At 40.0% G+C, this 16413-nt stretch overlaps 1 pseudogene; it reads right to left on the bottom strand.

Moving 5' to 3' along the window:
- Window positions 1-539: 539 nt before the first annotated feature.
- LOC110152450 (ankyrin repeat and SAM domain-containing protein 1A pseudogene) lies at window positions 540-1315 on the bottom strand (annotated as a pseudogene).
- Between the last annotated feature and the right edge of the window lie 15098 nt (window positions 1316-16413).

Genomic DNA, 16413 nt, shown 5'->3' with positions numbered 1-16413 from the left:
TTACACTCCAAATAAGTAATCTTATTACTCTTGAGATGTTTTTACTCTAATGAAGAAGAAAAGGTATATGCAAAACATATGGCAATATGAGCAGTAGGGTTACGTGATGAAAAATGACAGTGAGAGGACCCATGAGGAGCGGGATCCAGCTCAAACTCCTGACATACCAAGGGGACACCACTTACTGCTCCTCACCACAAGAGGTTGGACTGGACACACAGATCCCAAGCCTGTAGGTCACAGACTTTTTAGCAATTTGCTTTTCAGACTCCATTTAGCTTCAGTTTCTGGACTAAAAGTGAAGGAGTGAAGAAGAATGTCAGTATGTCAGTATGTTTTCTGCTGGTTTTTTTTTTTTTTTTTTTTTTGGCCAAGTGTTAAAAGTTAATTTTATTTAAAAAAATAATTCTATTAAAAACGTTTTCTGGACAAGTCACTTCTAGGGCTTCTGGAGTCCCAGTCTCATCTGCTAGAGGCTGGAGGGCTGCTCGGCACCAGGACAGGGTTCCCTCCACGAGACCTGGCAGTGGGCCGGGCCCTCAGCCGGGAGGAGTCCTGCAGACGGAGGTGGGCCTGGGTCTCCAATGCAGGTGAGGCGGCGGCGGTGGTGGCGGGAGCCTGCGCTCTGCAAGGCTGTTTCTGCAGTACAGTTGGTTCCTCGGTGGCTCAGCTGGTGCTGAGGCTCGGCTTAGAATCTGGCTTGGGGTCCACGACCAGGAGACGCTGGCGTGGGACTGGGCATTGGGGTTCGTGTCAGATGGATCCAGCGCTGACTGCCTCACGCCCACCCGGGGCTTCGGCACCGGCTTGGAAGATCTGGTCTCCATCACCTCAGTGGCAGAGGCCCCCATCCGCCTGGCCTTCTGGGCCTGCAGGGCCAGCTGGTAGGCCAGCTTGAACGCCTGGCCCAGCGTCAGGATGATCTTGTAGGTCAGGTTCACGTCCACCGTGCTGAAGACATGGCAATAGTGGTGGCTGGTCTGCAGGTCCTTAGTGATGTAGGCGAAGGTACACAGGTCCTCTGGGTCCTGGGCGGCACAGGAAATGTTCTGGATCTCGTGCTCCGCAATGATGTTCTTGTTGGAGGCGTCGATGAACTTGACCCCTTCATGTGTGACAGGATGATGGTGGGGATCTTCTTCACGTGCTCCGTGGATTTCCACATCTTGGAACAGGCGTCCTGTGTGGATTCTGTCCCTCGCAGATCTTTGATCAACATGGAGCCCAGATAATTGGCTTCGTAACCGCAGGACTCGAAGATGAGTTTCTCTGGCTGGTGTTGCCAGCTCTGCACACGGGCGTAGGGGGCGGACAGGCTGGGGGTCCAGAGGGTCAGCATGGCCTCTCGGTGCTCCTTCTGGGTTCTGAAGCACTCCGCCCGGGAGGGCGCTGCAGGCTCGGGCAGCCTCCTGCCCGCGTCCCCAGGAGGCAGCAGCAGGTCAGCCGACCACCCGGCGCAGGAGTCCTTCTGGCTCAACGGGGACGACATTTGTGATGCCTAAGCTCACTTATTTCCATCATAATTTCAACATGAATAAATGTACTCCCCATACTTTATTAGACATAATAACTCTAAATCGCAATCATTTAAGGCCTTGTGACTTTAACAAGTCATATACAAAGTAAGTTTTCCCTTTTGAAGCCAGGCTAATGGGTAAGCTCACTCCCATGCTGATACTGGTTTTGTGATATGGACCATTCCTCCCAGGCATCAGAAGCCACTTCTCCCATGCCGTCTCTGGAGATGGGGAGAGTGAGAGTAGGAAACACAATATTCCCCTAGCACACACTTCCTAAGATTTTCATTTACTTATATGAAAGTCACAAATGCTGTCTCAGGAAGTATCACTTACTGAGCATCTATTTCTCAGGCCAATATTAAATACAATTATTTAACACTTTATATGTACTTTCTCTAATTTTCATGGCATTTCTTAAATGAACATCTGTTTAGGGATGGTAAACTGAGACTCATGGATGTTAGTTAATATAGGTATAAAACTCACCTAGCAGGAAATGGCGAGAGCTGCAGTGCCCGAGTCTTGAAAGGCAGAGGGAATGTTTCCAAGCAGCAGTTAGCCAAGGAGAGTTTTCTCTGAAGATAATGAAGCTTAAGCTGCATCTCCTCTCACCTTCACACCGCTTCTCCAGTGCCCCAGGATGCACCTTAGCACTCGATGTGATTCCATGGTCATGTGGTTTTGTAAAATATGTGGACAGAAGATTTTCTTTCTCACAGTATGCCCACCTGCCTCCAAACTTTATAAGCTTTAGAGTTCACAGGTCATGGATGTGCCTGTGCACCCCAGGACTCCAGATCAGTCCCAGGAACACAGGCACACACACAGGTATACACGTGTGCATACACACATATACACAGACATGTGTGTGTGCATGCACACATGATAAGCCCAGCCGTAGGCTCTGAGCATCTAGGTCACTTGTAGCGCAGTTCTACTCTCCTGTCATTACACTCAAAGAACTTCTTATTCAGACAGTGATCTCCAACCAAAAGATATACAAGGGAAGAGGGTATGCAACCATACTAGAGTATCCAAGGGAAGTTTCTGAATGTTCATATTATTTACTCCTCTGTGGATTATTAGTTGTTTGCAAATGCACTATTTTAAATCATCATATAATTAACCAAGAATGGATAAGGAATATAACTAAATACTATATTTCTTGGTGGGTTAAGCAACACAACTTTATAATATGATTCTGTAGGTCAGAAGTCCAGTGTGCGTCTAAATTAAGGTGTTGGTGGGGCTGCATTTTTTCTGGGGGTTGTAGGGGAGTATCTGTTTTTTTCCTTTCTGCTTCTAGAGGCTGCTCATATTTCCTGTCTTGTGATTCCCTCCTCTGGCAAGTCAAGTCCTTCTCGTACTTCCAGTCTTTTCTTCTTCCATTTGCTCATGTGATTAGACTGGGCCTACCCAGGTGATTCACAGTAGCCTCCTCACCTCAGGGTCCACGTCTGCAAAGTTCCATTTGCTGTGTCCAGTAGCGTATCTACACATAACAGGGATTAGAATGCGGACATCTTTGGCAAGGGGACTTAAGTACTTTGTTTTTTTTTTTAAGCAAGCATGTTTCTTTTATATACTATAACTGTTCAAAATCATTTAATATAATTTAAAAGAATATTCGTTAAAACTAATGTTCTTTTTAACTACTACGGCAGCTCTATTCCAGGCACAGAATTTTTACTTTTAGCATTAAACAATTGGTAAGTTAAATCAGTCTTTTACTTGGGTTGTGTTAATGAATGACTTTTAGGTGTGATCACCAGTTATTACAATTACAATCTCACAGCCTACATGTGTGGTACTGAAAAGAGACATCTGCTCTAATATAAACCTCTATAATCAAACAAGAGGATGTGGGGCAGAGGGGCTTCCCAGATTAATAATTACTCTCCTGCCCTAAAGAACAATCATAAGAAACCTTACATTTTGTCTGGTAGAACCAAATTATCTCAGTCTGAGACACCCTGAATATTCCCTCCACCATGGAATAGGGGACTATAGTTGACCTTTATCTCTCCTTAATATGTAGTTTCCATGTGGGAGAAAGAGGGCCATGGAGGGAATTCCTAATATACTGAAGATAAATATCCATCGGTTTTTCTTGAGAATTTTTTAGTTGCAAATCCCACAATCCTGTGCACATCTGACTCTTGCTCTGTGAATCCCATTGCTATGCAGAGAGAGTATAACATGGGAGATATTAAGCCACCCTGGCTGATCCTGACAGTGTAGGATGACAAATAGAAACTAGAGTTGAAAAAGCCATCTGTTTTCCTTATATGACATCCTGCACAATATTTGTAATGAGATTAACATTATTCCTTCCAGTCCGAGTCAGGAGCATCCTTGCTTTATCTGCAAAGGTACTCCACTTAATTTGTTTTCCCTGTGATAGATGCATTATTGGATTTAAGGTCATCTTGGGGAATCAGATGTACATGCCCAGGGTAAAACAGCAGTTTTAAGAATTATAAGTAGAATGTTACAGAAGTCATATATTTGCTGGAGTCACTTAGGCAAGAGAGAAAAAGCAACTGATATAAAGCTGAATGGCCCTTGTAACAGAATTATGGTGATATGACCTATTGCTTTTATGTACCCTAAGGAATGAGAGATTAACCCCTAAATTCAGATGGGCTATGGTGAAACAATATGCTTTCTCCCCAAAAGAAAATTAAATGATCCTTTGTACCCTAACAACATTCTCTGCTCTTCAGAACCCTGTTTCAATTTTCAATTAATCTAGAATTTCAACTCTTTTCACATTGTTAAGAAACAGTGATATAACACAATACAAAACCATAAAAATTCAACTGAGTATGTTAAAGGTTTAATTGGCTTTATTCAATGCTTCCCTGGTGGCTCAGTGGTTAAAGCATCTACCTGCAATGTGGGATACCCGGGTTTGATCCCTGGGTTGGGAAGATCCCCTAGAGAAGGAAATGGCAACCCACTCCAGTATTCTTGCCTGGAGAATCCCATGGAGGGAGGAGCCTGGTTGGCTACAGTCCACGGGGTTGCAAAGAGTTGGGCATGACTGAGCTACTTCACTTCACTCATTCAATGCTTAATGATTGGGCAATATCCCATCTAGAAGAGAGAGGAGCTATACAAAATGAAATACATTTATAAGTTGAAGGGGTTAAGGGATAATTAAATTATATCAGCGAATAGTAGATTAGGTATGGTAGGGTTGTTTTCCTTAGTGGACGGCAGGTGTCTACCATGCAGTCAGCTCACTAGTAGTGGTGATCAAGTGATTCCTGACTGACTGATTTAGGATTCCATTTCTGAGACAGCTGAAATTATAATTAAGTCTCCATTTGGTGATGTGGGGCTTAGAATCAGAGATTCCTTTTGGGGACCATTGTCTTATTTGTAACATTCCTCCTATACTCTTTTGATCAGGCAGCCTTACTGGGAGATGTGGTCAAATTTAAACCATTAATGATACTTGTGCTGCAGTCCATGGGGTTGCAAAGAGTCAGACACGACTGAGCGACTGAACTGAACTGAACTGAATGCTACTCCCGGCTACTGCTCTGAAGTTTAGCAACTTTTTCTAAATCTTTTTGCAGCAGTCACAGGTCAAATTTTCTTTTTCTTTTTTGAATCTCTTTGTGGTATTTACAGGTCAAAATGTCAAGCTGACATTCTAAGTTGCTCTTTCTTCCTGTTCCTTCTCTGACACTTTAGTCTGAGGGAGATCATTTGCTTGGTGGTTAGCAGCTATGAACAGACATTTAAAGTTTTTTGAGAGAATATGGTATACCAGAGAGGCTATTCTGATTATTAAAAGCAGGGTGATTTCCAATATCTGGAGTGCACTTTGGGGCCATGGGCCCAGGACACAAATCAATCAAAATGAAATGTCAAAGACTTCTTTGAAGGAGTCACTTTCCTAAGTCAAGTGGCTTGTTCAGTGATGTTTCACAGCTTACTCTGAACTTTCCCCGAAGTCCCAAGCCAAGTGTAAAAGGCAGTACTGGCTGCAGCACAGATACTTCCCTCCCCAGCTGCAAGATGATCAACGGCTTTCCTGTTAACAAAGGTAACTCCAGCCAGAGAGTGTGAGGATTTTTGCTCGGCAGTTACTGCTTCAGCAGTAGATTCTGCAGTATCTTCATGAGGTGAGGAGAGACTGATTTCTGGTCCTAGCCTTGACACTCACTCCTATCCAGTGTAGTAGGGGTCTGTAAAGGGAGCTCATTTTGAGTCATGAATGCCTCCCAGGACTTCCCATCTGCGTTTGTCTTGAGGCTCGAGTGACAGGCACGGAAACCAGTAAAATCTGAGGGTCTGTGGGCCACACAGGCATTTGATTCTCTTTTACTTTGTCTTGTGCTCCTAACTTTTCTCAGAATCTGGGCAGAATGTTCCTCAGGTTTGAGGTTGTTAACCAGAGGCAGAGAAAAGGATCTCCAGCATCAGGGAGGAATAGAAAGGGGACTGGGTTTATTCTGGAGAAAATGAACATCGCACGTCAGGGAGAAGACTGTGAGGAGCAGAACTTTGAAGCACCAACACTGTGACAAGTATCACAGTTGTTTAGAGGCTGGATCACCCCTCTTTGCAATGCTCTGAGATATGTGAACATTGGCACTATCTTTCTGGGTCAGAGCAAGGAACATCTGAACAAAAGAATCATGAAGATCTTCATAGTGTAAAAATTTGGAACAGAATGCTCAGGAAGGGAAAAAGGGGAAGTTTCCTGGTGGTATAGTGCTTAGGACCTGCCGCTTTTAGTGTTGTGACCCAGGTTCAATTCCTGCTTAGTGAAATAAGATGGTTTTGAAAGTCACATGGCACGGCCAAAACTAAGATCATTGCATCCAGTCCCATCACTTCATGGCAAATAGATGGGGAAACAATGGAAGCAGTGACAAACTTTACTTTCGGGGCTCCAAACTCACTGCAGATGGTGACTGGAGCCACGAAATTAAAAGACGTTTGCTCCTTGGAAATAAAACTATGACCAAGCTAGACAGCATATTAAAAAGCAGAGACATTACTTTGCGAACAAAGGTCCATTTAGTCAAAGTGATAGTTTTTCCAGTAGTCATGTATGGATATGAGAATTGGACTAAAAAGAGAGCTGAGCATTGAAGAATTGATGCTTTGGAACTGTGGTGTTGGAGAAGACTCTTGAGAGTCCCTTAGACTGCAAGGAGACCCAACCAGTCCATCCTAAAGATCAGTCCTGGGTGTTCATTGGAAAGACTGATGCTGAAGCTGAAACTGTAATAGTTTGGCCACCTGATGCAAAGAGCTGACTCATTAGAAAAGACCCTGATGCTGGGAAAGATTGAGAGCAGGAGAAGGGGACAACAGAGGATGAGATGGTTGGATAGCATCACCAACTCGATGGACATGAGTTTAAGTAAACTCCGGGAGTTGGTGATGGATAGGGAAACTTGGTGTGCTTCAGTCCATGGGGTCACTAAGAGTCAGATCCAGCTGAGCAACTGAGCTGAACTGGCACAGCCAAAAATAAGAAAGGAGAAATGAAAAGAAACTTGCTTCAGTCTTGTGTGCTGATGTCTTGGAAGGAAGCTGATGTCTTGCACCTCAAAACAACTATTTCTCTTCCTAGTCACTCTGATTTTGAGGTCTCTGACTGTGTGCAGTTCCTTGAGTTTGACAGAGCTCATTTTAATCGGGAGATGTAATCTCAAGTTTCAAGTCCCTGAAGCTTGACTACCATCTGGGCAGTGAGGAGGAACAGGTATAACCCCTTTCAAAACATTCAAGGACAATCTTTTTTTCTTAATGCTTACAAAACAGAAGGATAGGAAAAAAATGGAACTGTGCCTTTGGAGAGTCAAAATGAGATATTTGTAGAAAATAAAACTAATTCAAGATTCAGATTACACATTATAACAAAACCTCAAAGACAATTAGCAAAGTTAGACTGTAATCTTTACAAAGATGTAAACATAATTTTCTCTCTACAACCATCTTCATTTTTTACCAAAGACAATCCTAGTGCTAATTTTTTACATTAAACATGGCTTGATTATTTCCAGAAGTGCAGCAAGAACAGTATTTATTTAACTTATAAGGTATTTTTCAGACTGCTTTGCTGAAACTTTTTAAAAAAGAAATCTCAAAATGATCTCTCAAAAACTTCTGAGGCCCAGATGTCAAGCCAAGATTTTGCCTGCAATAAGACTATATTTTGGGGGAAATTCCTGTTTTCTTGATGGCCCCAACATATTCTGAGGTCCCTGGATCTGCCAAGTAGTGACCTTTTTGCTGACCCAGTAAGACTGTCAGGAGTCATAAACAAGATACCAACCAACTTTTCCTAGGACCTTTAGGTTCCATAAATTCACCTTACTGCCTTACAGTGTTCTGGTCATATCCAAGTCTATGTACCTTTCTCTCTAATATGGCATTCCAGTCAAAGCTTTGATAAGGTAAACATTGTTTCCAGTTGAGTCCAGTTACAAGGTGAGCATATTCTTATTAAACTTATGAAAATATCTAGCTGCATCACCATGAAGAAGATAATTAAAAGTTTCTAAATTCTGTGGGGATTATGTAGGGAGAAAAAATTAATTTTCACCTATGTTTATGAAGGTATATTTTTTAAGTTATAAGATTTCCTTAAATGTGGAAACTTAAAACATTAAACAGTGAGTCAAACAAAAAGACACAAAAGATTAAAATCATATTCCTCTGTTCATTCAGCTCAATGTGATTAATATTTGTTTTACCTAAATTCAGTTTTTGTATGAATTCTGTAAATTCTTACCACAGTTCAGTTTTTATGATCTTGAAGCCATCAGAAATCTGTACTTGTCAAAGTTCTTTTCATAAATCTCCTTAAAGAAAAAACACTTTTGTGGGAACACTTTTGTGAAAGTATTAGTGTAAAATAACCTTTTATAAATGACAAAGTCTTAAAAATAGCCATGGTTAGGGAAATCCATAATGAATTGGATAAGAAAATTTAGTTATTCCTGTTATATATAAAATTTTAAGAAAAAGAGTAGAATTGTTACTGATAACATTGTAACAGGAAATAAAATATTTCTTGGAATTTCATGCAATTTATGGAACATTTGTATTAATAATACTTGTTTATCAAACATAGCATAATTATGACTTCTTATTTAATAGTGCTTCCCAAGTAATTAATATCAACATAATTATTTTAGCATTTCTCTTTTTAAAAGGAGTGAAAACTAATCTTTTGCTATATTCTGGGAACCTCTGCAAAATTTCAAGGTTAGTTCAAGGTGAAAAACTGTATTTCAAATGTAATTTTTGAGAAGCTTTAAAAAATATATATTTAGTGATACTAAGCATCTTTCTGTAAGCCTGTTGTCCATCTTTGTGTGTGTATGTGTGTGTGTGTCTGTGTGTGTTTGTATATATATATGTATATGTGTATATGTGTATGTATATATGTGTATATGTATATGTATATGTATATATGTATGTGTGTATATATATGTAATCACAACAAACTACACAAAAGAAGGAAAATCCTTCAAGATATGGGAATGCCAGATAACCTTACCTGCCTCCTGAGAAACCTGTATGCAGGTCAAGAAGCAACAGTTAGAACCAGACATAGAACAACAGACTGGTTCCAAATTGGGAAAGGAGCACATCAAGCTTATATATTGTCACCCTGTTTATTTAACTTATATGCAGAGTACATCATGAGAAACACTGGACTAGATGACACACAAGGTGGAATCAAGATTGCCGGGAGAAATATCAATAACCTCAGATGACACCACCCATATGGCAGAAAGTGAGGAAGAGCTAAAGAGCCTCTTGATGAAAGTAAAAGAGGAGAGTGAAAAAGCTGGCTTGAAATTCACCATTCAAAAAACTAAGATCACGGCATCCTGTCCCGTCACTTCATGGCAAATAGATGGGAAAACAATGGAAAGAGTGACCGACGTTTTTTGGGCTCCAAAATCACTGCAGATGGTGACTGCAGCCATGAAATTAAAAGATGCTTACTCCTTGGAAGAAAAGTTATGACCAAGCTATACAGCATTTTAAAAAGCAGAGACATCACTTTGCAGACAGAGGTCTTTCTAGTCAAGGCTATGGTTTTTCCAGTAGTCATGTATGGATGTGAGAGTTGGGCTATAAAGAAAACTAAGCACCAAAGGATTGATGCTTTTGAACTGTGGTGTTGGAGAAGACTCTTGACAGTTCCTTGGACTGCACGGAGATCAAAGCAGTTAATTCTAAAGAAAATAAATCTTGGAATATTCATTGGAAGGACTGATGCTGAAGCTGAATCTCCAAACTTTGGCCACCTTATGCAAAGAGGTGACTCCTTGGAAAAGACCCTGATGCAGGGAAAGATTGAAGACAGGAGAAGGTGATGACAGAGGATGAGATGGTTGGAAGGCATCACCAGCTCAATGGACATGAGTTTGAGCAAGCTCCAGGAGTTGGTGATGGACAGGGAGGCCTGGAGTGCTGCAGTCCATGGGGTCACAAAGTGTCAGACACGACTGACTGAGCTGAACTGATATTCTGCTGTTTAGCCACAACAACAACAACAACAAAAGTGGAATCTTGCAATTTGCTACCACATGAATGTACCTAAGTAGTAAATGAAATAAGTTAGTTCGATAAATAATGCATGATTCACTCATATGTGAAATGTAAAGAAGGAAAACAAACAAAACAAATAGATCCAGAGAACAGATTGCCACTGTAGTGGATGCAAGAGGCATGTTCTGATCCCTGGGTCAGGAGGAACCCCTGGAGGAGGAAATGGCAACACACTCCAGTATTCCTGCCTGGAAATATTCCATGGTCAGAGGAGCCTGACAGGCTATGGTCCATGAGGTCACAAAGAGTTGAACATGACCCATGTGTGCAAGAATACTCATAAAACATTCAGGAAACATTAAACAAAGTCAGCCATCAGTTCAAGCTATTTTTTTTTACTGACAAATTTCATAACACAAAGAGCCTGAACTTATTTATAAACCCAGGTAGGATAAAAGTTGTATGTCTCCATTACATTCAGTGAACTATAAAAGCATGTTTATTTTAATTACACTAAATTTAAACTACAATTTTTTTTTTTTTTTTTTACCAAGAACCCTTGATCATGTGAACTTGGAAAACATTCAGTTTACTTTCAGTATTTATGAGTATAGAGATATTTGATTTGATAATGATTATTTTTCTTTAGGTCAATTAAGTAGAGCTCTTACACAAGTTAATTTTTGCAATACCATCTGGAGGTAAAACATTTACAACATGCATATATAGCCATATATAAACTTGCAGACAATTGCAAACAAAGACCAATACCTTTCATTCTAAAATTTTAGCCATGAGACATGTATACTAATGTGAAATTCATTAGCTTCTGAACATTTGAAACTAAGCATGTTTCTGACTGATGAAATAAATTAAGGTTGCCTGCTCAGGTGGCCAATGTTTTTTATTGATATTTGTGTAGAAGACAATTATGATTTTTCATTTATCTGTTCCAAATACAATCCCCCTCTTTTTTCCTTCTGAAAGAGTTAGCTCTCTTAAGTTTACATGTCAAGGAATGACCTAGATAAGGCCTTCTTGGTGAAGACTAGGTAGAATATTGACATCTCAAAGGCACAGAGAAAGAATGCTATCTCTCCTAAGAAGGAGTTTGTTTCATAAGGCCATAATTTTATAATACCTACAAGCCTTTTGAGATAAATAGGTGGGATTTGTTAAAAAATATAGACGGGCTTTGAATTGTTTCTGTAGCTGCAACTGTGATCCTAGAAAGACTTGATGTGAGAGATAAGGGCAGCTCTTCTTAATTCCTCAGAAAATTGGGTTACAAATAATAACTAAATAACTTCAAAAGGACTACCCATTCATCCAACTATATAGTCTTAAATTGACTCCTGTATATAAGCAGAGGATCTTCAAGTAGGATGGAAATCAAAAGATTCCAATATTCTAGATTAGAGCTTTGTCTTTGGGATGCTCTCCCCAACCCCCACCTGCTGCCCTCAGTACATTAAATTAGGGGAGGAGGCCTAACTAAGTTCCTATCAGACTCTGAATATCAGCTTCCAGTTTTGTCAAGTTTTGTCCATAAAGCTACTTTTAAAACTATTTTCAAATTTCTTTTCAGATTTCAGATGAAACAGTACCTGATAAATATTCATGACAGTATTGAACTGGGAGTGAGAGGAGTCCCCAAAGAATGTGCAAATCATACAGCCCTCCCAAGATCCAGAGCCACTCCCGAAGACAGCCAAAAGAAAGGAAGATTCACAAACGCATTTGGCTATTTAAGGGGATTACTGGGAGCAGTGTATCAGAGAACTACTCAGAGTTCCCTCCACCTGGAAAGGGCCCCTTACAGGGACCTTCCTGTGAAGGTAAATATGAATGTACTTAAAATGGTACCAGGGGATTTGTATAAAACCTTTGAGCATTTTTTCCCCCGGTGTCCCAATTGATGACAAGTGAGACATGATTTCTGGGCCAGTAGGTACTGTTACCTCTAATTTTCATTAGCCTTTTGCAACAAAATTTTTAGTGAAGCTACTTCAAAAGACTGAAGATTAACCCATTCTGTGTTTAGGGAGCATTCATTTTCAAGTACATTTTTTCAATGAAAGACCTTGTCCAATTGGGGCATTCCCCATAATGGTTGTTGTAATTCTTGGTTGTCCTCAGTAAGATTTTGCCACTTTTGTAGATATCTATAGCTTATAGATATCTATGAGCTATAGCCTCAGCTCTTGGGTGCATGCTAAGTTGCTTCAGTTGTGCCCAACTCTTTGTGACCCTGTGAACCATAGCCCACCAGGCTTCTCTGTCCATGGGGTTCTCCAGACAAGATACTGGGGTGGGTTGCCAAGCCCTCCTCCAGGGGATCTTCTTGACCCAGGAACTGAACCTGAGCCTTATCTCTTCCATCTCCTGCACTGGCAGGTTCTTTACCACTAGCATAACCTATAGCTATGCGGCCACAGTTCTTAGACATAAAATAAGCTAATGTGCCAGAAAGTGGAGCTCTTGTTGTTTGGAACTTGAGGATTTCATTTCTTTAGCCCAGCTTTGTAGTTTTTAGTGTCAAAATTAATACCTAGGAGGGAGGTGCCCCTGGGTTTTGTTATTATGAGGTCTTTTACAGTGTACCTGATTACATGGGAATTTTCTTGAGGTTGGTGGGTAAACCTAGTTACAATTTAACCTGTTTTGTCATCAACTTATCCTAACACAGGAGCCTTAGGGTTGGGCATCAAGTATTCTAACACTCTTAAGTTCTCAACTTGTACCCACCAAGTTTGCAATTGTTGGCTTTCTAGATTCCAGTTAGCAACCACCTTTGCCTCATGGCCACAATAACAAACCAGCAGTAACCAAAGAGATATTTTTTGTAGATTGGCCAAATAAAGGCCCAAGCTGCACACCATCTGTATTTCCTATTGTGGAACTGAGTATGGAATCAACAAACCCCAACTCAGGACTGAGCCAGCAGACTCTAACAAATGGAACTTTATAGCATTAACCAAGAGCTAGGGTCTCAGATTCCATGTGGAACTGTCTGCCTTGCCCTGGACTCAAAATCCAATTAAATCAACACCTCAAGGCAAAAGCCAAGAGAAAATTACCTATAACCTTCAGAAATGATGAAAAAAACAAAGATCTCTAAGAGTTCAGGGGTACTATTCCTTTCTGGTTGTCTTGAAAGGAGAAGTTTCCTTTAGTTTCACCACTGCCACCGAATCTGTTTCAAAAAGTAAAATTCAGCTAAAATTTAAAGATCTTATTGGCTTTATTCAGTGATTCATAAATCAGACAGCATCCCAAGTTGCAGATGGAAAGAAGAACCAAGAAGATGTACAGAATGAAAACCTTTGATAGGAAGAAGGAGAGAAACCAGGAAGTGACTAGTGAAAGGGGGATTGTTGTGGCAAGATCACCTTCCTTTAGAATAAGGCAGTGGTCTGTCAGGCAGATGAGCTTAGTGGTACTGACCAGGTGACTGCAAATTGACAGGAAGTAAGTCTTAGTCTGGTGATATATGGCTCTCTGCCCTTGATAACAGTTTATAAAATGAGGTTAACTCCTGTACTTTGTAGTATGCCTTGGTTACCAACACATTATTTTAAAATAGACATACTTAATGTATTAAAATCTGAGACATCTTCTGTTCCTTAAGTCTTAGCAGGCATTTGCTTTGTGGAGACAGAATGATTAATAATATTAATCAGCTTAATTTAAAAGCCAGAGGGTGAATACTTTAGGTCACATGTTTTGGCACACTATTTTTATAAATGTTGCTGGAGATAAATGAGTGTATTTTACATACACAAAATCTATATAAATTTTCTAAGCACTGAAATATGATTAGTTTTAAATTATTTATGACCTGAATGTAAACATCTACAACTCTCATTTACAAATCCCTTGGTTTTCAGATGCTTCTAGGAAAATTATTTTATGAGTTCCTTTCAAACTAGATTTGACAGAAAAAAAATCATATTGCCTTAAACACATAACATAGAAAATCTGAGATATATCAGTACATATATTCCTGCTTTTGTTTCTTAAAATGTAAATACTTTAAATATACTTGAAATATAAAATTATCATACAATCTGTAAGTTGAAGTCCTACTAAATTTTTTGTGATAAGCACATTGGAAAATATAGTCTCTACTTCCATGCTCCAAGATCCACTTCAAGTGCTTCAAATCTGGCATTTGATTCTCCTTTTTCTAGAATGTCCTAGGTCTCCTAATCCAATTTGGAGACTCATTTCCTGAGTCATGAGAGTAGACTGGACTTACTGGCTATGCATTTTAGTGATTCCATAGTTGGTTCTTTTCATTTGGACTTTCATATTCCCTTCTGTGACCCTCTCCCAATGCAAGCAGACAGGGGTTATGTCCACCACAGAACCTGAATTAGACACTTGTTAAGAGCATGATTCTTTGGCTCTCAGCTTTCTCTATGGTCTAACTCTTACATCCATACATGACTACAGGAAGAAACTGTAGCTTTGACTAGACAGGCCTTTGTTGGCAAAATAATGTCTCTGCTTTTTAATATTGATATCGAAGAATTGATGCTTTTTAAAATTTATTTATTTTAATTGGAGGCTAATTAATTTACAATATTATAGTGGTTTTGCCAAACATTGATGCTTTTGAACTGTGGTGTTGGAGGAGACTCTTGAGAGTCCCTTGGATAGCAAGGAGATCAAACCAGTCAATCCTAAAGGGAATCAGTGCTGAATATTCGTTGGAAAGACTGATGCTGAAGCTGAAACTCCAATACTTTGGCCACATGATGCGAAGGACTGACTCATTGGAAAAGACCCTGATGCTGGTAAAGATTGAAGGCAAGAAGAGAAGGGGATGACAGAAGATGAGATGGTTGGATGGCTTTGATGACTTGATGGAAATGAGTTTGAGCAAGCTCCGGGAGTTGGTGATTGACAGGGAAGCCTGGCATGCCATGGTGTCGCAAAGAGTTGGATGCAACTGAACTGAAGAATGTGATACACAAATAAATGGGCAAATGAATGAATGAGCATACATATAAATAAATATATAGCCTAGTAGGTACATAGCTCAATCACCACTCCTGTTTCCATGCATTTGTGGCCTTGCACGTGTCTAAATTAAACAAAATAATAGTGAAATGCAAGTCAGAGTAGGGTTGAATGCTATAAGATATTTAAATATTGATCAACTCTATCACTAGTTCAGTGGACGTGATTTAGAGCACATTCTGGGGGATAGTGAAATACAGGGAAGACTAGAGTTCTGCAGTCTATGGGGTTGCAAAGAGTCAGACACAACTTAGTGACTGAACAACAACAACTCTAAACATTTCATAATTCTTCTGTATTTAAAGGCAAGAATATCTGGATATCTTGGCTTTTCACTGAAGGATCTCAATGGGCCCTTCCTGCCATAACCTACAATCCACAGATTTCACATTTTCATCTTTTCTCAACACACTGATGTCCTCTCTTCACAGCTTACACACACATACTTAAACGGTTCCTTTTTAAACCTCGTAACACTCAGTTGGCTAAATTGCAGCCTTTATTAAACACAAACACTGATCAATCATGAATACATACCTGTAGAACTCATGATGACTTTATAATCTACTCAAGAGAAGAAAAATATATCATTAAAAATATGCCTCTTTGGCATATGGATTATTCTAAGCTTGTTATTTTTTTTTTCCATTTATTTTTATTAGTTGGAGGCTAATCACTTTACATCATTACAGTAGTTTTTGTCATACATTGAAATGAATCAGCCATGGATTTACATGTATTCCCCATCCCAGTCCTCCCTCCCACCTCCCTCTCCACCCCATCCCTCTGGGTCTTCCCAGTCCAGAGCAGACACAGATGAAGCTCTGAAAACTGAATAGATATTACCTTTGTAAGAAGCATGTGCATTTATAAAGGAAATCTTTATTTGGAATGGTGTATCCTCTAGACCAGAAAGGGAAAGATGACTTTAAACTAGAAGAAACTCTGCATACCAACCTTATCCTTGATTACTGTGTTTTTCTTGATAAGCTCCCATTATGATCTTCCACCCACCCCCCAATATCTTTTATCTTTAGCTAAAGATGATATTTAAGGTGGTAGTTTGGGCTATTTTGAGGATTCTCTCAGTTTTCTGGATCCAGCCCATGTATCCAATAAGTGTTGTTGTTTAGCTGCGAAGTCATGTCTAGCTCCTTGCAGCCCCAGTGACTGTAGCCAGCCAAGCTCCTATATGTGATTTTCCAGGCAAGAGTATTGGAGTGGGTTGCCATTTCCTACTCCAAGGGATCTTTCCCATGTACCTGGTATTATTATTAAACTGCTGTTTGTTTTTTTCCTGTTAATCTGCCTCTTATTACTGGGG

The sequence above is a fragment of the Odocoileus virginianus genome, chromosome 1, assembly GCF_023699985.2.
Source record: "Odocoileus virginianus isolate 20LAN1187 ecotype Illinois chromosome 1, Ovbor_1.2, whole genome shotgun sequence".
Classification (NCBI taxonomy): Eukaryota; Metazoa; Chordata; class Mammalia; order Artiodactyla; family Cervidae; genus Odocoileus; species Odocoileus virginianus.
This window is presented reverse-complemented; position numbering and strand designations above follow the sequence as displayed.